This window comes from Pan troglodytes, chromosome X, assembly GCF_028858775.2.
Source record: "Pan troglodytes isolate AG18354 chromosome X, NHGRI_mPanTro3-v2.0_pri, whole genome shotgun sequence".
NCBI lineage: Eukaryota > Metazoa > Chordata > Mammalia > Primates > Hominidae > Pan > Pan troglodytes.
The window spans coordinates 671,152-697,602 of NC_072421.2; the positions used below are offsets into that span (position 1 = coordinate 671,152).

Below are 26,451 nucleotides of genomic sequence, written 5' to 3' on the forward strand. Positions count from 1 at the left end.
TATGTGTAAAACCGTGGAAATATCTAGAGCGCTATGTGTATAAACGTAGAAATATCTACACCGCTATTTCTATAAACGTGGAAATATCTACACTGCTATCTGTATAAACGAGGAAATATCTACACCGCTATCTCTATAAACGTGGAAATGTCTACACCGCTATCTGTATAAACGTGGAAATATCTACACCGCTATCTCTATAAACGTGTAAACATTTAAATGGCTATCTGTATAAAAGTGGAAATATTTACACCGCTATCTCTATAAACATGGAAATATCTACACCGCTATCTCTATAAACATGAAAATATCTACACCACTATCTGTATAAACATGGAAATATTTTCACAGCTATCTCTATAAACATGGAAATATCTACACAGCTTTCTCTATAAACATGGAAATATCTACAACGCGATCTCTATAAACATGGAAATATCTACACCGCTATATCTATAAACATGGGAATATCTAGACCGCTGTCTGTATAAACAAGAAAATATCTACACCGCTATCTCTATAAACATAGAAATATCTACACCGCTCTCTGTATAAACATGGAAATATCTACACCGCTATCTCTATAAACATGAAAATATCTACACCGCTGTGTCTATAAACATGGAAATACCTACACCACTATCTGTATAAACATGGAAATATCTACACCACTGTCTCTATAAACATGGAAATATATACACCGCAATCAGTATAAACACGGACATATCTAGACCGCTGTGTCTATAAAAATGGAAATATCTACACCGCTATCTGTATAAACATGGAAATATCTACACCGCTGCCTTTATAAACAAGGAAATATCTTCACCGCTATCTGTATAAACATGGAAATATCTACACAGCTGTCTCTATAAACATGGAAATATCTACACCGCTATCTCTATAAACATGGAAATATCTATACCGCTCTAGCTATAAACATGGAAATATCTACACCGCTATCTCTATAAACGTGGAAATATCTACACCGCTGTCTCTATAAACATGGAAATATCTACAATGCTATCTCTATAAACGTGGAAATATCTACACCGCTGTCTCCATAAAAACGGAAGTATCTACACCGCTATCTCTATAAACGAGGAAATATCTACACAGCTGTCTCTATAAACATGGAAATATCTACACCGCTATCCCTATAAACGTGGAAATATCTACACCGCTGTCTCTATAAATGTGGAAATACCTACTCCGCTATCTTTAAAAAAGTGGAAATATCTACACCGCTATCTCTACAAACGTGGAAATATCTACACCGATATCTGCATAAATGTGGAAATATCTACACCGCTATCTGTATAAACGTGGAAATATTTACACCGCTATCCCTATAAACATGGAAATATCTACACCGCTATCTCTATAAACATGAAAATATCTACACCACTATCTGTATAAACATGGAAATATTTTCACAGCTATCTCTATAAACATGGAAATATCTACACAGCTTTATCTATAAACATTGAAATATCTACAACGCGATCTCTATAAACATGGAAATATCTACACCGCTCTATCTATAAACATGGGAATATCTACACCGCTGTCTGTATAAACATGAAAATATCTACACCACTATCTCTATAAACATAGAAATATCTACACCGCTGTCTGTATAAACATGGAAATATCTACACCGCTATCTCTGTAAACATGAAAATATCTACACCGCTGTGTCTATAAACATGGAAATACCTACACCACTATCTGTATAAACATGGAAATATCTACACCACTGTCTCTATAAACATGGAAATATATACACCACAATCAGTATAAACACGGACATATCTAGACCGCTGTGTCTATAAAAATGGAAATATCTACACCGCTATCTGTATAAACATGGAAATATATACACCGCTGCCTTTATAAACATGGAAATATCTTCACCGCTATCTGTATAAACATGGAAATATCTACACAGCTGTCTCTATAAACATGGAAATATCTACACCGCTATCTCTATAAACATGGAAATAGCTATACGCTGTAGCTATAAACATGGAAATATCTACACCGCTATCCCTATAAACGTGGAAATATCTACACCGCTGTCTCTATAAACTTGGAAATATCTACACTGCTATCTATATAAAAGTGGAAATATCTACACCGCTGTCTCCATAAAAACGGAAGTATCTACACCGCTATCTCTGTAAACGAGGAAATATCTACACAGCTGTCTCTATAAACATGGAAATATCTACACCGCTATCCCTATAAACGTGGAAATATCTACACCGCTGTCTCTATAAATGTGGAAATACCTACTCCGCTATCATTAAAAAAGTGGAAATATCTACACCGCTGTCTCTACAAACGTGGAAATATCTACACCGATATCTGCATAAATGTGGAAATATCTACACCGCTATCTGTATAAACGTGGAAATATCTACACCGCTATATCTACAAACGTGGAAATATCTACACCGATATCTGCATAAATGTGGAAATATCTACACCGCTATCTGTATAAACGTGGAAATATTTACACCGCTATCCCTATAAACATGGAAATATCTACACCGCTATCTCTATAAACATGAAAATATCTACACCACTATCTGTATAAACATGGAAATATTTTCACAGCTATCTCTATAAACATGGAAATATCTACACAGCTTTCTCTATAAACATGGAAATATCTACAACGCGATCTCTATAAACATGGAAATATCTACACCGCTATATCTATAAACATGGGAATATCTACACCGCTGTCTGTATAAACATGAAAATATCTACACCACTATCTCTATAAACATAGAAATATCTACACCGCTGTCTGTATAAACATGGAAATATCTACACCGCTATCTCTGTAAACATGAAAATATCTACACCGCTGTGTCTATAAACATGGAAATACCTACACCACTATCTGTATAAACATGGAAATATCTACACCACTGTCTCTATAAACATGGAAATATATACACCACAATCAGTATAAACACGGACATATCTTGACCGCTGTGTCTATAAAAATGGAAATATCTACACCGCAATCTGTATAAACATGGAAATATCTACACCGCTGCCTTTATAAACATGGAAATATCTTCACCGCTATCTGTATAAACATGGAAATATCTGCACAGCTGTCTCTATAAACATGGAAATATCTACACCGCTATCTCTATAAACATGGAAATAGCTATACCGCTGTAGCTATAAACATGGAAATATCTACACCGCTATCCCTATAAACGTGGAAATATCTACACCGCTGTCTCTATAAACTTGGAAATATCTACACTGCTATCTATATAAAAGTGGAAATATCTACACCGCTGTCTCCATAAAAACGGAAGTATCTACACCGCTATCTCTGTAAACGAGGAAATATCTACACAGCTGTCTCTATAAACATGGAAATATCTACTCCACTATCCCTATAAACGTGGAAATATCTACACCGCTGTCTCTATAAATGTGGCAATACCTACTCCGCTATCATTAAAAAAGTGGAAATATCTACACCGCTGTCTCTACAAACGTGGAAATATCTACACCGATATCTGCATAAATGTGGAAATATCTACACCGCTATCTGTATAAACGTGGAAATATCTACACTGCTATGTCTACAAACGTGGAAATACCTACAACGCTATCTGTATAAACGTGGAACTATCTCCACAGCTATGTGTATAAACGTGGAAATATCTACAGCGCTATGTGTATAAACATAGAAATATCTACACCGCTATCTCTATAAACGTGGAAATATCTACACCGTTATCTGTATAAACGTGGAAATATCTACACCGCTATCTCTATAAACGGGGAAATGCCTACACCGCTATTGGTATAAACGTGGAAATATCTATACCGCTATCTCTATAAACGTGTAAATATTTACACGGCTATCTGTATAAATGTGGAAATATTTACACCGCTAATTCTATAAACATCAAATATCTACACCGCTATCTCTATAAACATGAAAATATTTACACTGCTATCTGTGTAAACATGGAAATATTTACACAGCTATCTCTATAAACATGGAAATGTCTACAGCACTATCTCTATAAAAATGGAAATATCTACAACGCGATCGCTATAAACATGGAAATATCTACAGAGCTATATCTATAAACCTGGGAATATCTATACCGTTGTCTGTATAAACATGAAAATATCTACACCGCTATCTCTATAAACATAGAAATATCTACACCGCTGTCTGTATAAACATGGAAATATCTACACCGCTATCTGTATAAACATTGAAATATCTACACCGCTGTCTCTATAAACATGGAAATATCTACACCGCTATCTCTATAAACATGGAAATATCTACACCGCTGTCTCTATAAACATGGAAATATCTACACCGCTATCTCTATAAACATGCAAATATCTACACCACTGTCTCTATAAACATGGAAATATCTGCATCGCTATCTCCATAAACGTGGAAATATCTACACCGCTGTCTCTATAAACATGGAAATATAAACAACGCTATCTCTATAAACGTGGCAATATCTACACCGGTGTCTCTGTAAACATGGAAATATCTACACCGCTGTCTATATAAACGTGGAAATATCTACAACGCTATCTCTATAAACGTGGAAATAACTACACCGCTATCAGTGTAAACGTGGAAATATCTACACCGCTATCTGTATAAACATGGAAATATCTACACCGCTATCTCTATAAATGTGTAAATATCTACAATGCTAACTGTTTAAACGTAGAAATATCTACACCACTATCTCTATACACGTGGCAATGTCTACACCGCTGTCTGTATAAACGTGGAAATATCTACACCGCTATCTGTATAAACATGGAAATATCTACACCGCTATCTGTATAAACATGGAAATATCTACAACGTTATCTGTATAAACATGGAAATATTTACACCGCTACCTGTATAAACATGGAAATATCTGCACCGCTATCTGTATAAACATGGAATTATCTACACCACAATTTGTATAAACATGGAAATATCTACACCGCCCTCTGTAGGAACATGTAAATATCTACACCGCTATCTCTATAAACATGGAAACATCTACAACGCCATCTGTATAAACGTGGAAATACCTACACCGCTATCTCTATAAACATGGAAATATCTACACCGCTATCTCTATAAACATGGAAATATCTACACCGCTATCTGTATAAACATGGAAATATCTACAACGATCTCTGCATAAACATGGAAATATCTACACCTCTCTTTCTATAAACATGGAAATATCTACACCGCTGTCTGTGTAAACTTGGAAATGTCATCACCGCTATCTGCATAAACATTGAAATATCTACACCGCTACCTGTAGCAACATGGAAATATCTACACTGCTGTCTGTATAAACATGGAAATATCTACACCGCTATCTGTATAAATATGGAAATATCTGCACCGCTATCTGTATAAACATGGAAATATCTACACGGCTGTCTGTATAAACATGGAAATATCTACACCGCCATCTCTATAAACATGGAAATATCTAAAGTGCTATCTGCATAAACCTGGAAATATCTACATCGCCATCTCTATAACCATGGAAATTTCTACACTGCTATCAGCATAAATTTGGAAATATCTACACTGCCATCTCTATAAACTTGGAAATACCTACACCACCATCTGTATAAACATACAAATATCTACACCGCTATCTGTATAAGCATGGAAATATCTACAACGCTCTCTGCATAAACATGGAAATATGTACACCTCTATCTCTATAAAGATGGAAATATCTACACTGCTATATGTATAAACATGGAAATATCTGCACCGCCATCAGTATAAACACGGAAATATCTACACGGCTATCCGTATAAACATGGAAATATCTGCACCGCTATCTGTATAAACAAGGAAATATCTACACCGCTATCTGTATAAACATGGAAATATCTACACCGCTATCTCTATAAACATGGAAATATCTACACTGCTATCTCTATAAACATCGAAATATCTACACCGCTATCTGTATAGGCATGGAAATATCTTCAACGCTCTGTGCATGAACATTGAAATATCTACACTTCTATCTCTATAAAGATGGAAATATATACACCACTTTCTCTATAAACATGGAAATGTCTACATGACTATCTGCATAAACATGGAAATATCTTCACCACTGTCTGTATAAACATGGAAATATCTGCACCGCTATCTGTATAAACATGGAAATATCTACACGGCTATCTGCATAAACATGGAAATATCTGCACCGCCATCTGTACAAACCTGAAAATATCTACACCGCCATCAGTATAAACATGGAAATATCTACACCGCCATCTCTATAAACATGGAAATATCTACACCGCTATCTGTATAAACATGGAAATATCTACACAACTATCTGTATAAACATGGAAATATCTACATCGCTATCTGTATAAACGTGGAAATATCTACACCGCCATCTCCATAAACATGGAAATAACTACACAGCCATCTGTATAAACATGGAAATATCTACTCCGCCGTCTGTATAAACTTGGAAATATCCACACCGCTCTCTGTGTAAACATGGAAATATCTACAGCGCTATCTCTATAAACGTGGAAATATCTATACCGCTATCTCTATAAACATGGAAATATCTACACTGCTATCTGTATAAACATGGAACTATCTACACCGCTATCTCTATAAACATGCAAATACCTACAATGCTCTCTGCAAAAACATGGAAATATCTACACCATAGTCTCTATAAACATGGAAATATCTACAGCACCAACTCTATAAACATGGAAATATCTGCACCGTTATCTGTATAACCATGGAAATATCTACACCACTCTCTGTATAAACATGGAAATATCTACACCGCTATCTGCATAAACATGGAAATAACTACAACGCTATCTGTATAAACACGGAAATATCTACACCGCTATCTGTATAAAGTTGGAAATATCTACACTGGGATCTGTGTAAACATGGAAATATCTACACCACTATCTGTGTAAACAAGGAAATATCTACATCGCTGTCTCTGTAAACATGGAAATATCTCCACCTATATCGGTATAAACATGGAAATATCTACACCACAAGCAGTATAAACATGGAAATATCTACACCGCTATCTGAATAAACATGGAAATAACTACACAGCTATCTATGTAAACATGGAAATATCTACACCGCTATCTATATAAACATGGAAATATCTACACCGCTATCTGTATAAACATGGAAATATCTACACAGCTATCTGTATAAACATGGAAATATCTACACAGCTATCTATGTGAACATGGAAATACCTACACCGCTATCTGCAAAAACATGGAAATATCTACAACGACCTCTGCATAAACATGGAAATACCTACACCTCTATCTCTATAAACATGGAAATATGTACACCGCTGTCTGTATAAACTTGGAAATGTCTTCACCGCTATCTGCATAAACATGGAAATATCTACACCGCTATCTGTATAAATATGGAAATATCTGCACCGCTATCTGTATAAACATGGAAATATCTACACCGTTGTCTGTATAAACATGGAAATATCTACACAGCCATCTATATAAACATGGAAATATCTAAACTGCTATCTGCATAAACTTGGAAATATCTACACCACCATCTCTATAACCATGGAAATATCTACACTGCTATCTGCATAAACTTGGAAATATCTACACCGCCATCTCTATAAACGTGGAAATGCCTACACCGCCATCTGTATAAACATGCAAATATCTACACCGCTATCTGTGTAAACATGGAGATATCTATACCACTATCTCTGTAAACATGGAAATATCTACACCGCTATCTCTGTTCACATGGAAATATCTACACCGTTATCTGTATAAACATGGAAATATCTACACCGCTATCTGTATAAACATTCAAATATCTACACCGCAACTTTCATAAACATGGAAATATCTACACCGCTATCTCTATAAACATGGAAATAACTACACAGCCATCTGTATCAACATGGAAATATCCACACGGCTATCTGCATAAACGTGGAAATATCTACAAGGCTCTCTGCATGAACAGGGAAATATCAACACTGCTGTCTCTATAAACATGGAAATATCTACACCGCTAACTGTATGAATATTGAAATATCTACACCGTTATCTGTATAAACATGGAAATAGCTACACTGCCATCTCTATAAAAATGGAAATATCTATGCCGCTATGTTTATAAACGTGGAAATATCTACACCGCCATCTCTATAAACATGGAAATATCTACACTGCTATCCGTATAAACGTAGAAACATCTACACCGCCATCTCTATAAACATGGAAATACCTACACCACTATCTCTAAAAACATAGAAATAACTACACCGCAATCTCTATAAACATGGAAATATCTACACCGCCATGTGTATAAACATGTAAATATCTACACTGCTATTTGAATGAACATGGAAATATCTACACCGCTATCTGTAGAAACATGGAAATATCTACACCGCGATCTCTATAAACATGTAAATATCTACACCGCCATCTGTAGGAACATGGAAATATCTACACCGCTATCTCTATAAACATGGAAACATCTACAATGCCATCTGTATAAACATGGAAATATCTACACTGCTATCTCTATAAACATGGAAATATCTACACCGCTATCTCTATAAACATGGAAATATCTACACCGCTATCTGTATAAGCATAGAAATATCTACAACGCTCTCTGCATAAACATGGAAATATCTACACCTCTATCTCTATAAAGATGGAAATATCTACACCGCTATCTGTATACACATGGAAATGTCCACACCGCTATCTGCATAAACATGGAAATACCTGCAACACCATCTGTATAAACATGGGAATATCTACACCGCCATCAGTATAGACATGGAAATATCTACACCGCCATCTCTATAGATATGGAAATATCTACACCGCCATCTCTATAAACATGGAAATACCTTCAACACCATCTGTATAAACATGGGAATATCTACACCGCCATCAGTATAGACATGGAAATATCTACAACGCCATCTCTATAGATATGGAAATATCTACACCGCCATCTCTATAAACATGGAAATATCTACACCGCCATCTCTATAAACATGGAAATATCTACACCGCCATCTCTACAAACATGGAAATATCTACACCGCCATCTGCATAAACATGGAAATGTCTACACCGCTATCTGTATAAACATTCAAATATCTACACCGCTATCTACATAAACATGGAAATATCTACACCGCTATCTGTATAAACATGGAAATATCAACACCGCTATCTCTATAAACATGAAAATATCTACACCGCTCTCTGTGTAAAAATGGAAATATCTACACCGCCATCTCTTTAAAAATGTAAATATCTACACCGTCATCTGCATAAACATGGAAATATCTACATCGCTATCTTTGTAAACACGGAAATAATTACACCACAATCTGTATAAACAAGGAAATATCTACACTGCTATCTCTATAAAAATGGAAATCTCTACACCGCTGTCTCTATAAACATGGAAATATCTACACCGCTATCTCTATAAACATGGAAATATCTACACTGCAATCTGTAAGAACATGGAATTATCTACACCGCTTTCTCTATAAACATGGAAATATCTACACCGCCATTTGTATAACATGGAAACATCTACAACGCTATCTGTATCAACATGAAAATATGTGCACCGCAGTCTCTATAAACCTGGAAATATCTTCACCGCCATCTCTATACACATGGAAATATCTACATCGCTACCTCTATAAACATAGAAATATCTACAGCGCTATCAGTATAAACAAGGAAATATCTTCACTGCCATCTCTATAAAGGTGAAAATGTCTACACCGCCATTTCTATAAACATGGAAATATCTACACCGCTATCTCTATAAACATAGAAAGATCTATACCGCTATCTGTATAAACAAGGAAATAACTTCACCGCCATCTTTATAAAGATGGAAATATCTATGCTGCCATCTGTATAAACATGGAAATATCTGCCCTTCTATCTGTATATACATGGAAACATCTACAAGGCTATCTGTATAAACATGGAAATATCTACACCGCAATATGTATAAACATGGAAATATCTACACCGCTATCTGTATAAACATGGAAATATCTACACCGCTATCTCTATAAACATGGAAATATCTGCACCGCTATCAGTATAAACATGGAAATATCTACACCGCTATCTCTATAAACATGGAAATATCTACACCGCTATCTGTATAAACATAGAAATACCTACACAGCTATCTTTGTAAACATGGAAATATCTACACTGCTATCTGTGTAAACATGGAAATATCTACACCGCTGTCTGTATAAACATGGAAATATCTACACCGTTATCTGTGTAAACATGGAAATATCTACACCACTATCTGTACAAACATGGAAATATTTACACCGCTATCTGTAGCAACATGGAAATATCTACACAGCTATCTCTATAAACATGGAAATATCTACACCGCTATCTGTATAAACATGGAAATATCTACACTGCTATGTGTATAAGCATGGAAATATCTAAACCGCTATCTGTATAAACATGGAAATATCTACACCGCTATTTGTATAAACATGGAAATCCCTACACCGCTATCTCGATAAACATGGAAATGTCTACATCGCTATCTGTATAAACATGGAAATATCTACACTGCTATCTGTATAAATATGGAAATATCTACACCGCTATCTATATAAACATTGTGATATCTACACCGCTGTCTCTGTAAACATGGAAATATCTAAACCGCTCTCTTTGTAAACATGGTAATATCTACACCGCTGTCTCTATAAACATGGAAATATCTACACCGTTATCTGTATAAACATGGAAATATCTACACCGCTATCTGTATAAACATGGAAATATCAACAACGCGCTCTGCATAAACATGGAAATATCTACACCGCTCTCTCTATAAATATGGAAATATCTACACCGCTGTCTCTATAACTAGGAAATATCTACACTGCTATCTCCATAAACATGGAAGTGTCTACACCGCAAGCTGTAAGACCATGGAAATATCTACACCGATATCTCTATAAAAATTGACATATCTACACCGCCATTTGTATAAACATGGAAATAACTACAACGTTATCTGTATAAACATGAAAATATCTACACCGCCATCTCTATAAACATAGAAATATCTACACTGCCATCTCTATAAACATGGAAATACCTACATCACTACCTCCATAAACATAGAAATATCTACACCGCTATCTGTGTAAACAAGGAAAAACCTTCACCGCCATCTCTATAAACATGGAAATATCTACGCCGCACCCTGTATGAACATGGAAATATCTACACTGCTAAATGTATGTACATGGAAATATCTACACCGCAATCTCTATAAACATGGAAATATCTACACCGCTATCTGTATAAACATGAAAATATCTACACCGCTAACTCTATAAACATGGAAATATCTACACAGCAATCAGTATAAACATGGAAATATCTACACCGCTATCTGTTTAAACATGGAAATATCTACACCGCTATATGTATAAATACGGAAATATCCACACCACTATCTGTGTAAACGTGGAAATATCTACACTGCTATCTGTGTAAACGTGGAAATATCTACACCACTGTCTCTATGAACATGGAAATATCTACACCGTTATCTGTGTAAACATGGAAATATCTACACCTCTATTTGTACAAACATGGAAATATCTACACCGCTATCTGTATAAACATGGAAATATCTAAACCGCTATCTGTATAAACACAGAAATATCTACACTGCTATGTCTATAAGCATGGAAATATCTACATCGCTAACTCTATAAACCTGGAAATATCTACCCCGCTATCTGTATAAACATGGAAATATCTACACCGCTATCTCTAAAAACATGGAAATATCTACACCGCTATGTGTATAAACATGGAAATATCCGTACCGCTATCTCTATAAACATGAAAATATCTACATCACTATCTGTACAAACATGGAAATATCTACACCGCTATCAGTATACATATGGAAATATCTACACTCCTATCTGTATAAACATGGAAATATCTACACGGCTGTCTGTGTAAACATGGAAATATCTACACTGCTATCTGTATAATCATGGACATATCTACACCGCTGTCTGTGTAAACATGGAAATATCTAAATCACTATCTGTGTAAACATGGAAATATCTACACCGTTATCTGTATAAACATGGAAATATCTACACCACTATCTGTATAAACATGGAAATATCTACACCGCAATCTTTATAAACATGGAAATATCTACACCGATATCTGTATAAACATGGAAATATCTACACCGCTATCTCTATAAACATGGAAATATCTACACTGCCATTTGTATAAACATGGAAATATCTACAACGCTATCTGTATAAACATGAAAATATCTACACCGCCGTCTCTATAAACATGGAAATATCTACACCGCCATCTATCAACGTGGAAGTATCTACACCGCAGCCTCTATAAACATAGAAATATCTACACTGCTATCTGTATAAACAAGGGAATATCTTCACCGCCATCTCTATAAACATGGAAATATCTACACTGCTATCTGTATATACATGGAAATATCTACATCACTATCTGTATAAAGAGTGAAATATCTACACTGCTTTCTGTATAAACATGGAAATATCTTCACCGCTATCTCTATAAACATGGAAATATCTACACCATCCTCTGTATAAACATGGAAATATCTACACCGTTATCTGTATAAACATGGAAATATCTACACCGCTATCTCTATAAACATGGAAATATCTACACCGTTATCTGTATAAACATGGAAATATCTACACCGTTATCTGTATAAACATGGAAATATCTACACCGCTATCTGTACCAACATGGAAATATCTACTCCGCAATCTGTATAAACGTGGAAATATCTACACCGCCATCTCTACAAACATGGAAATATCTACACCGCTATCTGCATAAACATGGTAATATCTACACCGCCGTCTCTATAAACATGGAAATACGTACACAGCTATCTCTATAAACATAGAGATATCTACACTGCATCTATATAAACGTGGAAATATCTGCACCACCATCTGTATAAACATGGAAATATCTACACCGCTATCAGTATAAACATGGAAATATCTACACCGCTAACTGTGTAAACATGGAAATATCTACACCGCTATCTGTGTAAACGTGGAAATGTCTACACCGCTATCTGTATGAACATGGAAATATCTACACCGCTATCTGTATGAACGTGGAAATATCTACACCGCTATCTGTGTAAACATGGAAATATCTACACCGCTATCTGTGTAAACGTGGAAATATCTACACTGCTATCTGTGTAAACATGGAAATATCTACACCGCCATCTGTATAAACATGGAAATATCTACACCGCCGTCTGTATAAACATGGAAATATCTACACCGCCGTCTGTATAAACATGGGAATATCTACACCGCCGTCTGTATAAACATGGAAATATCTACACCGCCGTCTGTATAAACATGGAAATATCTACACCGCTATCTGTATAAACATGGAAATATCTACACCGCCATCTGTGTAAACATGGAAATATCTAAACCGCTATCTCTGTAAACATGGAAATATCTACACCGCTGTCTCTATAAACATGGAAATATCTCCACCGCCATCTGTGTAAACATGGAAATATCTACACCGCTATCTCTATATACATGGAAATATCTACACCGCCATCTGTAGGAACATGGAAATATCTACACTGCTATCTCTATATACATGGAAATATCTACACCGCCACCTGTAGGAACATGGAAATATGTACACCGCTATCTCTGTAAACATGGAAATATCTACACCGTTATCTGTATAAACATGGAAATATCTACACCGCTATCTCTATAAACATGGAAATATCTACACCGCTATCTGTATAAACATGGAAATCTCTACACCGCTATCTGTATAAACGTGGAAATATCTACACCGCCATCTCTATAAACATGGAAATATCTACACTGCTATCTGTATAAACGTAGAAATATCTACACCGCCAACTCTATAAACATGGAAATATCTACACTGCTATCTCTATTAACGTGGAAATATCTACACCGCGATCTCTATAAACATGGAAATACCTACACCGCTATCTCTATAAACATAGAAATATCTACACCGCCATCTCTATAAACATGCAAATATCTACACCGCCGTCTGTATAAACATGGAAATATCTACACCGCTATCTCCATAAACCTGGAAATATCTACACTGCTGTCTGTATAAACATGGAAATATCTACACCGCCATCTCTATAAACAAGGAAATATCCCTTTCCATACTGTGGAAGCTTCGTTCTTTCACTCTTTGCAATAAATCTTGCTACTGGTCACTCTTCGAGTCCACACTGCCTTTATGAGCTGTGACACTCACCGCATATGTCTGCAGCTTCACTCCTGAGCCAGTGAGTCCACAACCCCACCAGAAGGAAGAAACTCCGAACACATCTGAACGTCAGAAGAAACAAACTCCGGACATGCCACCTTTAAGAACTGTGACACTCACTGCGAGTGTCCGCATCTTCATTCTTGAAGTCAGTGAGACCAAGAACCCACCAATTCCAGACACACTAGGACCCTGAGACAGCCCTTAGAGGAGCACCTGGTCGATAACCCAGTTCCCATCTGGGATTTAGGGGACCTGGACAGCCCGGAAAATGAGCTCCTCATCTCTAACCCAGTTCCCCTGTGGGGATTTAGGGGACCAGGGACAGCCTGGTACATGAGCCCCTGGTCTGTAACCCAGTTCCCTTCTGGAATTTAGGGGCCCTGGGACAGCCCTATACATGAGCTCCTGGTCTGTAACACAGTTCCCCTGTGGGGATTTAGGGATCTGGGCCGTCTGTCTTTGGGATCTACTGTCTATGAACCACACAGATATGTCTTCCAACTTCCCTACACAGGGGTGACTTCAAAGAGTGCCTTGAGCTGATCTGGTGATTGCTTTTTTGTACTGTTATTTATCTTATTCTTTTCATTGTTAGGTACTGATGCAAACACTTTGTACGAAAAGGTCTTTCTCAGCTCGGGAGTCCCCGTCTATTTGTCCTGGTCCCTGTTAACCCAGTCCCTGACAGGAGCCCCTTCTGCACCTTCAGCTCTCACCACTCACCGTCCATCCAGCCCCAGCTCTGCCTGCAACCCACCCATCCCTGGGACTCGGGCCTCCCCTCTCTAGTGGTCTGGTCATTAGGCCAGGGGCACGTGGGAGAAGCTATCGTGGCAAAGGGAGCAGTCATACCCCCAAAATCTGTGGTTGGTTTACCACCACCATGGAAACCCCAGGGTGGGGCTCTAGTTTCAGGTTGGAGCTGAGCCCTGTCGGGAGTGAGCTTTCCCCAGCTGTGGCTTCTTGGGGCCCCTGTGCCCTGAGCTGTGTCTCCCAGCATCCGGTCCCCTCCATGCACATGGCCCAGTCAGGCACAGTGGCACGATGGCTGCATGCGTGAGGGGGGCCTGGGCCCAGGGCTGGGAGTCCTTTGTGTCTCATGGCCATGATGGTCCTTCCGAATATGATATGGTGGACAATTTCTTTTATTCTGTCATTCAGAGTGAGTAAATGATGTAGAGTTCATGCAGAAAAAAATACAACAAAAACCAAGGGAACATAGAATTGGAAAACGTGTCACAGTAATGAGTTAAATAGATAACAAATTTCATCATTTGAAGAAAGACTTAGAGTGCCAAAAGTGCCTTTTAACTCTCCTTTAAAAAGTAGCAAAATTCATCCCTGAAGAAGCATCTTGGCCTTTTTCATGTACTCAAAGTGCTGGTGAAGAACAAAGATTGCTGAAAAATTATGTACCTAACAGCGTTACAGGGTGTAAATAACACACTGGAAAACCTGGTGGTTACAGTGGACACGTTCCATGAAGTCCTTGCCTGAGCTTTTCTGAGTTCAGTGGACACATTCCAGGAAGTCCTTGCCTGAGGTTTTCCAAGTTATGGAATTGTTTGAGATTGGAAGAGGCGATGGAGGGTAAAACTGTAATGCCCAACCTCATTTTTGCTAACCCTGTTTTTAGACTCTCCCTTTCCTTTAATCACCTAGCCTTCTTTCCACCTGAAAGGACTCTCCCTTAACTGAGAGAACCGGACAGACTCCATCTTGGCTCTTTCACTGGCAGCCCCTTCCTCAAAGGACTTAACTCCTGCAAGCTGACTCCCAGGACATCCGAGAATGCAATTAACTGACAAGATACTGTGGCAAGCTATATCCGCAGTCCCCAGGAATTCATCCGATTGATAACGCCCAATTACCCGCGTCTATCACCTTGTAATAGTCTTAAAGCACCTGCACCTGGAACTGTTTACTTTCCTGTAACCATTTATCCTTTTAACATTTTGCCTAATTTACTTATGTAAAATAGTTTTAACTAGACCGCCACTTCCCTTTCTAAACAAAAGTATAAAAGACAATCTAGCCCCTTCTTTGGGACTGAGAGAATTTTGAGCACTAGCCATCTCTTTGGCCACCAGCTAACTAAAGGACTCTTAATTCTTCTCAAAGTGTGGCGTTTTCTCTAACTCACTTGGGTACAACACAATGTGGTGGCTCCAGGATACTAAGCTCTGAGCTGAACTTCACTCTGATTCCGACCTTGGCCTCTATTGCCTCCCCACAACCCTAAAACTAACCCTAACCCTATTCCCTAACCCCTACCTGGTACTCCTACCCAAACCCTAAAAACCCCAAACCTAAAATCTATAAACCATATGTCTTAGTACATTTTCTGTTGCTATAACAGAATACCACAGAGTAGTTCATAAATGAAATGTCTCCCTTCCAGTTCTGCTGGCTGGGGAGGCCCAGAGCATCCCAGCCCAGGGGAGGGTGGTGCATGGAGGGAAGGAGGGAGTCCGTGTCCACTCACGGCAGTAGAGGGGAGGGTGAGTTCTGGTGGCTGGGGAGGCCTAGAGAATCACAGCCCAGTGGAGGGCTGCCCATGGCAGGGAAGGGGAGAGCGAGAGTGTCTGGGCGGGGGAGGGGAGGGCAAGAGTGGCTGTACGCTGCAGTCTCTCTTCCTCATCTTTTTAATCCACGAGTCCCATGACTGGGGACCCACCCTAATGAATTTATCTAATCCTAGTTACCTCCCAAAGGCCACATCTCCAATCGGCACAGGAATTTGGGGATTAAATTGCCAACACATGGCTGGGCACTGTGCCTTGTGCTTTTAATCCCAGCAATTTCAGAGGCCGAGGCGGGATCACCTGAGGTCAGGAGTTCAAGACCAGCCTGGCCAACACGGTGAAACCCCATCTCTACCAAAAATACAAAAACAAAATTAGTCAGAAATAACGCAGGATGCCTGTAATCCTAAGGAAGGAGACCACCACTTCTCCTGCTGCCCCTCCCTTCCCCACACCCCCTTCTCTAGTTTATAAAACAGGGAAAAAGGGAGAAAGCAAAAAGATTTAAAAAAAAAAAAAAAAGAAGTAAGATAAATTGCTAGACGACCTTGGCAGCACCACCTGGAACTGGTGGTTAAAATAATAATAATAATAATATTAACCCCTGACCTAAACTACTTGTGTTATCTGTAAATTCCAGACACTGTATGAGGAAGCACTGCAAAACTTTCTGTTCTGTTATCTGATGCGTGTAGCCCCCAGTCATGTTCCGATGCTTGCTCCATCTATCACGACCCTTTCACGTGAACCCCTTAGAGTCGTAAACCCTTAAAAGGGCCAGGAATTTCATTTTTGGGGAGCTCGGCTCTTCAAGCCCAAGTGTGCCCACACTCCCGACCGAATAAAGCCCTTCCTTCTTTAACCCGGAGTCTGTGGAATTTTGTCTGTGGCTTGTCCTGCTGCAATGCCAGCTACTGGGCATGCGAGACTCGCTTAAACCTGGGAGGCAGAGGTTGCAGTGAGGCAATATCGCACCATTGAACTCCAGCCTGGGTGATGGATGACACAGCGAGACACCATCTGAAAAAGAAAAAAGAAAACAAATTGCCAACACATGAAATCTGGAGAACACATTCAAGCAATAGCACCATATAAATCTGTACATACCTTGCAAACACTGTAAACCTGCCATATCTCACCTGAGACAAACCCCCAACCACAAAACCCAGACCTGGAATTTTCCCAGGACCAAACCCATCTATATTCTATAACTCGAAACCTCAAAGCCTAACCCTAACCCTAACCCTAACCCTAACCCCGACAGTTCAGGTCCCCCGGTCCCCGTGGCTACAGCTCAAGACAACCTGCCCCTCCATGGGTTTCCAGGCCCTTTGGTGGGGGTGGGAGCTGGAGGCCACACACAGCTCTCTGAGCTTAAGCCATTTTCTTTCTTTCTTTCTTCCTTCCTTCCTCCCTCCCTCCCTCCCCTCCTTCCCTCCCTCCCTTTTTTATTTCAGGGTCTTGCTCTGTCACCCAGGCTGGAGTGCAGTGTCATGATCATAGCTGACTGCAGCCTCGGACTCCCAGGCTCAAGTGATCTTCCTGCCTCAGCCTCCAGAGTAGGTGGGACTACAGGAGTGTGCCATTGCACCCGGCGAATTTCTTAATTTTTATTTTGTAGAGATGAGGCCTCCCGATATTTTCCAGGCTTGGAAGTAGATCTTGAAATTCAAGAGGATCTGGAAGTTCTGGTCTCCTGTCAATATCCCTTTCTAAGATGAAATGTAAAATCCTCTAATCACCCCAGGACACCTTTTCCAGCTATATTACCCTTTCCTTTCAGCCGACTAGAGTGGAAGCTCGGCAAAGAATGGACCTATGCCTGTACACAGGCAGCTTTGAACTCACTGAGATCTATAGAAGAATTTTTTAAAATTTGCCAGAATGAAAAAGAAGTATCCTCCCGTGAGCCTCGAGGACAGCCAGGGAAGGCAGCTACTGGGACCTGCCACTGGCCAGGAATGGGAGAGTCTGAGCTGTCCATTCTCCTATGGATGGGTCGCACATCAGCACTGAACCACAAACCCTTCCTGCCCCCTTGGGACGAAGCCGCCGTTCCTTCCTTGCCCTCACCTTGACCCTCCCATTCTGCCCCACCTGTCAGGATCACAAGCACCCCCAGCTCAGCAGATGGGAATCGGACCAAAAAGAGAATTAGCGCTGTCCCGCCCAAAAGTACCACCCCCAGACCCCCTGCTCCACCCTCCAGACCACAGGGAGACCCCATGCTCCACCCCTGAAAACCACAACCAGACCCCCCACTCCTCCCCTCAGGACAACATACAGACCCCCGCTCCTCCCCTCGGGACAACACACAGATCCCCCGCTCCTCCCCTCGGGACCACCCCCAGACCCCCGCTCCTCCCCGTGGGACCACCCCCAGACCCTCTCTCCAGCCTCGGGACCACAGGGAGACTCCATGCTCCACCCCTGAAAATCACATGCAGACCCCTGCTCCTCCCCTCGGGACCACCCCCAGACCCCCTCTCCTCCCCTCAGGACCATCCCCAGAACCCCCGCTCCTCCCCACGTGACCACGCCCAGAACCCTTGGCTCCTCCCCTCAGGACCACCCCCAGACCCCCGCTCCTCCCCGTGGGACCACCCCCAGACCCTCTCTCCAGCCTCGGGACCACAGGCAGACTCCATGCTGCAACCCTGAAAACCACACACAGACCCCCGCTCCTCCCATCAGGACCATCCCCAGACCCCTGCTCCTCCCCTCGGAACCATCCCCAGACCCCCTGCTCCTGTCCTCCGGACCACACCAGACCGCTCCTTCCCTCGGCGCCATCCCCAGACTGCAGATCCTCCTGTCCGGACCCCCTTCGGGCTATCTCCAGACCCTCCCCCGGCTCCACCCCTCGGGTCCCTCTCGGGACCATCCCCAGGCGCCCGCTCCTCCCCTCGGAACCCCCTCGCTGCCACCCCCAGACCCCCGCTCCTCCCCTCGGGACCACCCCCAGACCCCCCGCTCCTCCCCTCAGGACAACACACAGACCCCCCGCTTCTCCCCTGGGGACCATCCCCAGACCCCACACTTCTCCCCTCGGGACCACCCCCAGACCCCCCGCTCCACCCTTCGAAACCACCCCAGACCCTCCCCCCGATCCACCCCTCGGGACCCTCTCGGGACCATCCCCAGGCGCCCGCTCCTCTCCTCGGAACCCCCTCGCCGCCACCCCCAGACCCCCGCTCCTCCCCCTCGGGATCACCCCGAGACCTCCCGCTCACCACCATTATTCAGGCCGGGTAGTGGGGAGAGGCCTCTCAGGAGAGACCAGGCCACTCTCCCAGGAGTGAATGGAGGAGGACAGAGTCACGAGCAGACCAGAAATAACCAGAGACTGACACAGACAGCAGGATCGGAGAGTGACGGAAAAGGGCTAAGGGCAGGAAAAGTCCCTGAGGCTTTCTCTACCCGGAGAGCGGGGTAGGCAGCAGCCGGAGAGTGACGGAGGGTGACGGAGAGTCACGAAAGTACACGATGCCTGACGGAGAAGAGCCGAGCGGAACTGAAGGGCGGCGGAGAGCGACGGAAAGTGGCGAGAATTGACGGAAAGTGACGGGGACTGACGGACAGTGACGAAGAGTCACGAAATTTATCAGAGGGAGACAAAGGGGAAAGCGAAATGGTGAGATAAAGCAGGCCGAGCCTAATCGGAGAAGACGGAAAGTGACGGAGAGGAACGAGGAGTACAGAGGGGTGACGAAAAGAGCCGAAGCTGGTGGAGGCGAAGAACTGAGCGAGGGAAGATAGCCGAGATTAGCTGCTGGGCTGCAGCTGGAGCAGTCGCCGGAATGGGCGGGACCCCACGGAGTTACCGAGAGGATGCGAACAGCGGCCAGCCGGGCAGGACGCGAGCGAGGGAGGGCGAGGAGGGCCGTGGGTCCGCCTGCCGTGAGGCAGGCATGGGTGGCACCGAGGTGACCCGGGTGGGAGGTGCACCGCCGCCCCCTCACAGTCTCTCCGCGGAGCCCAAGCCCGTCTTCACCGCCCCTTTGCAGAACTCGGCGCCCAGCCTGGCCCCTGACGCCCACCCGCGGCCCCACCCAGCGCCCGGGCCCACGAGGCCGAGGAGCGGCGGAGGCTCGCGGCCCCTGGACCCCAGGCAGCACATGGCCCAGAGCATCCCAGCCCAGTGGAGGGCGGCACATGGCAGGTGGGCGGGAATCCGTGTCCACTCATGGCCGGGGAGGGGAGGGCGAGTTCTGGTGGCTGGGGAGGCCTAGAGCATCACAGCACAGTGGAGGGCGGCACATGGCAGGGGAGGGGAGAGTGAGAGTGTGCGGGCGAGGGAGGAGAGGGCAAGACTGCGTGTCCGCTCCAGTCTCTCTTCGTCATCTTATAAAGCCACGAGTCCCATGAGTGGGGACCCAACCTAATAACCTTATCTAATCCTAATTACCTCACAAAGGCCATATCTCCAATCAGGACATGAATTCGGGGATTAAATTGCCAACACATGGCTGGGCGCCGTGCCTTATGCCTCCCGAGTAGCTGGGACTACAGGCGCGTACCACCACGCCCGGATAATTTTTTTTTTGTATTTCTTTGTAGAGACGGGGTTTCACCATGTTAGGCAGGATGGTCTCAATCTCCTGACCTCGTGATCCACCCGCCTCGGCCTCCCAAAGTGCTGGGATTACAGGCGTGAGCCACCGCGCCCAGCTGCCTTGTGCTTTTAATCCCACCACTTTCAGAGGCGAAGGCGGGCGATCACCTGAGGTCAGGAGTTCAAGACCAGCCTGGGCAACATGGTGAAACCCCATCTCTAATACAAATACAAAAAAAAAAAAACATTAGCCAGGAATGAGGCCTGGTGCCTGTAATCCTAAGGAAGGAGACCACCACTCCTCCTGCTGCCCTTCCCTTCCCCACACCCCTTCCTTAGTTTATAAAACAGGGAAAAAGGGAGAAAGCAAAAAGCTTAAAAAAAAAAAAAGAAGTAAGATAAATAGCTACACGACCTTGGCAGCACCACCCGACCCTGGTGGTTAAAAGAATAATAATAATAATATTAACCCCTGACCTAAACTACTTCTGTTATCTGTAAATTCCAGACACTGTATGAGGAAGCACTGCAAAACTTTCTGTTCTGTTATCTCATGCGTGTAGCCCCCAGTCACGTTCCCCACGCTTCCTCGATCTATCACGACCCTTTCACGTGAACCCCTTAGAGTCGTAAACCCTTAAAAGGTCCAGGAATTTCGTTTTTGGGGAGCTCGGCTCTTCAGACGCAAGTGTGCTGATGCTCCTGGCAGAGTGAAGCCCTTCCTTCTTTAACCCGGTGTCTGAGGAATTTTGTCTGCGGCTTGTCCTGCCACAATGCCAGCTACCGGGAGGCTGAGGTGTGAGAATCGCTTGAACCTGGGAGGCAGAGGTTGCAGTGAGCCGAGATCGCACCATTGAACTCCAGCCTGGGTGATAGATGACACAGCGAGACACCATGTCAAAAAGAAAAGAAAACAAATTGCCAACACATGAAATCTGGAGAACACATTCAAGCAATAGCACCATATAAATCTGTACATACCTTGCAAACACTGTAAACCTGCCATATCTCACCTGAGACAAACCCCCAACCACAAATCCCAAACCTGGAATTTTCCCAGGACCAAACCCATCTATATTCTATAACTCGAAACCTCAAAGCCTAACCCTAACCCCGACAGTTCAGGTCCCCCGGTCCCCGTGGCTACAGCTCAAGACAACCTGCCCCTCCATGGGTTTCCAGGCCCTTTGGTGGGGGTGGGAGCTGGAGGCCACACACAGCTCTCTGAGCTTAAGCCATTTTCTTTCTTTCTTCCTTCCTTCCTCCCTCCCTCCCTCCCCTCCTTCCCTCCCTCCCTTTTTTATTTCAGGGTCTTGCTCTGTCACCCAGGCTGGAGTGCAGTGTCATGATCATAGCTGACTGCAGCCTCGGACTCCCAGGCTCAAGTGATCTTCCTGCCTCAGCCTCCAGAGTAGGTGGGACTACAGGAGTGTGCCATCGCACCCGGCGAATTTCTTAATTTTTATTTTGTAGAGATGAGGCCTCCCGATATTTTCCAGGCTTGGAAGTAGATCTTGAAATTCAAGAGGATCTGGAAGTTCTGGTCTCCTGTCAATATCCCTTTCTAAGATGAAATGTAAAATCCTCTAATCACCCCAGGACACCTTTTCCAGCTATATTACCCTTTCCTTTCAGCCGACTAGAGTGGAAGCTCGGCAAAGAACGGACCTATGCCTGCACACAGGCAGCTTTGAACTCACTGAGATCTATAGAAGAATTTTTTTAAAATTTGCCAGAATGAAAAAGAAGTATCCTCCAGTGAGCCTCGAGGACAGCCAGGGAAGGCAGCTACTGGGACCTGCCACTGGCCAGGAATGGGAGAGTCTGAGCTGTCCATTCTCCTATGGATGGGTCGCACATCAGCACTGAACCACAAACCCTTCCTGCCCCCTTGGGACCAGGCCGCCACTCCTTCCTTCCCCTCACCTTCACCCTCCCATTCTGCCCCACCTGTCAGGATCACAAGGACCCCCAGCTCAGCAGATGGGAACCGGTCCAAAAAGAGAAATAGCCCTGTGCTGCCCATAAGTACCACCCCCAGACCCCCTGCTCCACCCTCCGTACCAGAGGGAGACCCCATGCTCCACCCCTGAAAACCACAGCCAGATCCCCCGCTCCTCCCCTCCGGACCATCCCCGGACCCCACACTCCTCCCCTCGGGACCACCGCCAAACCCCCGCTCCTCCCCTCAGGACAACACACAGATCCCCCGCTCCTCCCCTCGGGACCATCCCCAGACCCCCCGCTCCTCCCCACGGGACCACCCCCAGAACCCCCGCTCCTCCCCTCGGGACCACCCCCAGAACCCCCGCTCCTCCCCACGTGACCACGCCCAGAACCCGCGGCTCCTCCCCTCAGGACCATCCCCAGACCCCCGCTCCTCCCATCAGGACAACCCCCAGACCCCCCGCTCCTCCCCACGGGACCACCCCCAGACCTCCCGCTCCTCCCCTCGGGACCACCCCCAGGCCCCCTCTCCAGCCTCCGGACCACAGGGAGACTCCATGCTTCACTCCTGAAAACCACACGCAGACCCCCGCTCCTCCCCTCAGGACCATCCCCAGACCCCTGCTCCTCCCCTCGGGACCACCCCCAGAACCCCCGCTCCTCCCCACGTGACCACGCCCAGAACCCGCGGCTCCTCCCCTCAGGACCACCCCCAGACCCCCGCTCCTCCCCACGGGACCATCCCCAGACCCCCGCTCCTCCCCTCAGGACAACACACAGACCCCCCCGCTCCTCCCCACGGGACCACCCCCAGACCCCCGCTCCTCCCCTCGGAACCACCCCCAGACCCCCTGCTCCTCCCCACGGGACCACCCCCAGACCCCCGCTCCTCCCCTCGGAACCACCCCCAGACCCCCTGCTCCTCCCCACGGGAACACCCCCAGACTCCCTGCTCCTGTCCTCCGGACCACACCAGACCGCTCCTTCCCTCGGCGCCACCCCCAGACCCCCCGCTCCTGCCCTCGGGACCACCCCCAGACCCCCTGCTCCTCCCCACGGGACCAACCCCAGACCCCCGCTCCTCCCCTCGGAACCACCCCCAGACCCCCTGCTCCTCCCCACGGGACCACCCCCAGACCCCCGCTCCTCCCCTCGGAACCACCCCCAGACCCCCTGCTCCTCCCCACGGGACCACCCCCAGACTCCCTGCTCCTGTCCTCCGGACCACACCAGACCGCTCCTTCCCTCGGCGCCACCCCCAGACCCCCCGCTCCTGCCCTCGGGACCACCCCCAGACCCCCTGCTCCTCCCCACGGGACCAACCCCAGACCCCCGCTCCTCCCCTCGGAACCACCCCCAGACCCCCTGCTCCTCCCCACGGGACCACCCCCAGACCCCCGCTCCTCCCCTCGGAACCACCCCCAGACCCCCTGCTCCTCCCCACGGGACCACCCCCAGACTCCCTGCTCCTGTCCTCCGGACCACACCAGGCCGCTCCTTCCCTCGGCGCCACCCCCAGACCCCCCGCTCCTGCCCTCGGGACCACCCCCAGACTCCCTGCTCCTGTCCTCCGGACCACACCAGACCGCTCCTTCCCTCGGCGCCACCCCCAGACCCCCCGCTCCTCCTGTAGGGACCCCCTCCGGGCGACCTCCAGACCCTCCCCCCGCTCCACCCCTCGGGTCCCTCTCGGGACCATCCCCAGGCGCCCGCTCCTCTCCTCGGAACCCCCTCGCCGCCACCCCCAGACCCCCGCTCCTCCCCCTCGGGATCACCCCGAGACCTCCCGCTCACCACCATCATTCAGGCCGGGTAGTGGGGAGAGGCCTCTCAGGAGAGACCAGGCCACTCTCCCAGGAGTGAATGGAGGAGGACAGAGTCACGAGCAGACCAGAAATAACCAGAGACTGACACAGACAGCAGGATCGGAGAGTGACGGAAAAGGGCTAAGGGCAGGAAAAGTCCCTGAGGCTTTCTCCACCCGGAGAGCGGGGTAGGCAGCAGCCGGAGAGTGACGGAGGGTGACGGAGAGTCACGAAAGTAGACGATGCCTGACGGAGAAGAGCCGAGCGGAGCTCAAGGGCGGCGGAGAGCGACGGAAAGTGGCGGGAATTGACGGAAAGTGACGGGGACTGACGGACAGTGACGAAGAGTCGCGAAATTTACCAGAGGGCGACAAAGAGGAAAGCGAAATGGTGAGATGCAGCCGGCCGAGCCTAATCGGAGATGACGGAAAGTGACGGAGAGGAACGAGGAGTACAGAGGGGTGACGAAAAGAGCCGAAGCTGGTGGAGGCGAAGAACTGAGTGAGGGAAGATAGCCGAGATTAGCTGCTGGGCTGCAGCCGGGGCAGTCGCCGGAATGGGCGGGACCCCACAAAGTTAACGAGAGGATGCGAACAGCGGCCAGCCGGGCAGGACGCGAGCGAGGGAGCGCGTGGAGGGCCGTGGGTCCGCCTGCCGTGAGGCAGGCATGGGTGGCACCGAGGTGACCCGGGTGGGAGGTGCACCGCCGCCCCCTGGCAGCCTCTGCGCGGAGCCCAAGCCCGTCTTCACCGCCCCTTTGCAGACCTCGGCGCCCACCCGCGGCCCCACCCAGCGCCCGGGCCCACGAGGCCGAGGAGCGGCGGAGGCTCGAGGCCCCTGGACCGCAGACCGCGTTCCCGGAGCCCGGCCGAGCCCCGAGTGGGGCCCTCGCGCGGACTGAGAGGGCGGCGGACGGACCACGGGGTCCTGCCCGGCCCGCATCGCGCGTGCTGGTGGGGACCGGCGGCTGCCTTGGGCCAACCCTGTTCCCGCAGCGGCCCAGCCCCGGGCGGGAGCCGACCAGGGGGACGCGGGACCCCGCGCGAGCTCCTCGGCCTGTAGGGGGCTGCGCGGCGGGGCGGGGCCGGCCGCGGCGCCCTCCCTCTCTCCCTCCCTC

General features: G+C 45.5%; 1 protein-coding gene across 1 annotated transcript in view; it reads right to left on the minus strand.

Moving 5' to 3' along the window:
- The window catches only part of LOC104004304 (MAM and LDL-receptor class A domain-containing protein 1-like), a 60,011-nt gene extending 39,402 nt beyond the window's left edge, over positions 1-20,609 (minus strand). Inside the window, exons 1-2 of the mRNA XM_054677029.2 lie at positions 20,448-20,609; positions 18,003-18,047 (exon numbers count right to left, since the gene is read on the minus strand). The gene's annotated coding sequence lies outside the window, so the exon portion shown is untranslated. The remainder of the gene's footprint in view (positions 1-18,002; positions 18,048-20,447) is intronic.
- Between the last annotated feature and the right edge of the window lie 5,842 nt (positions 20,610-26,451).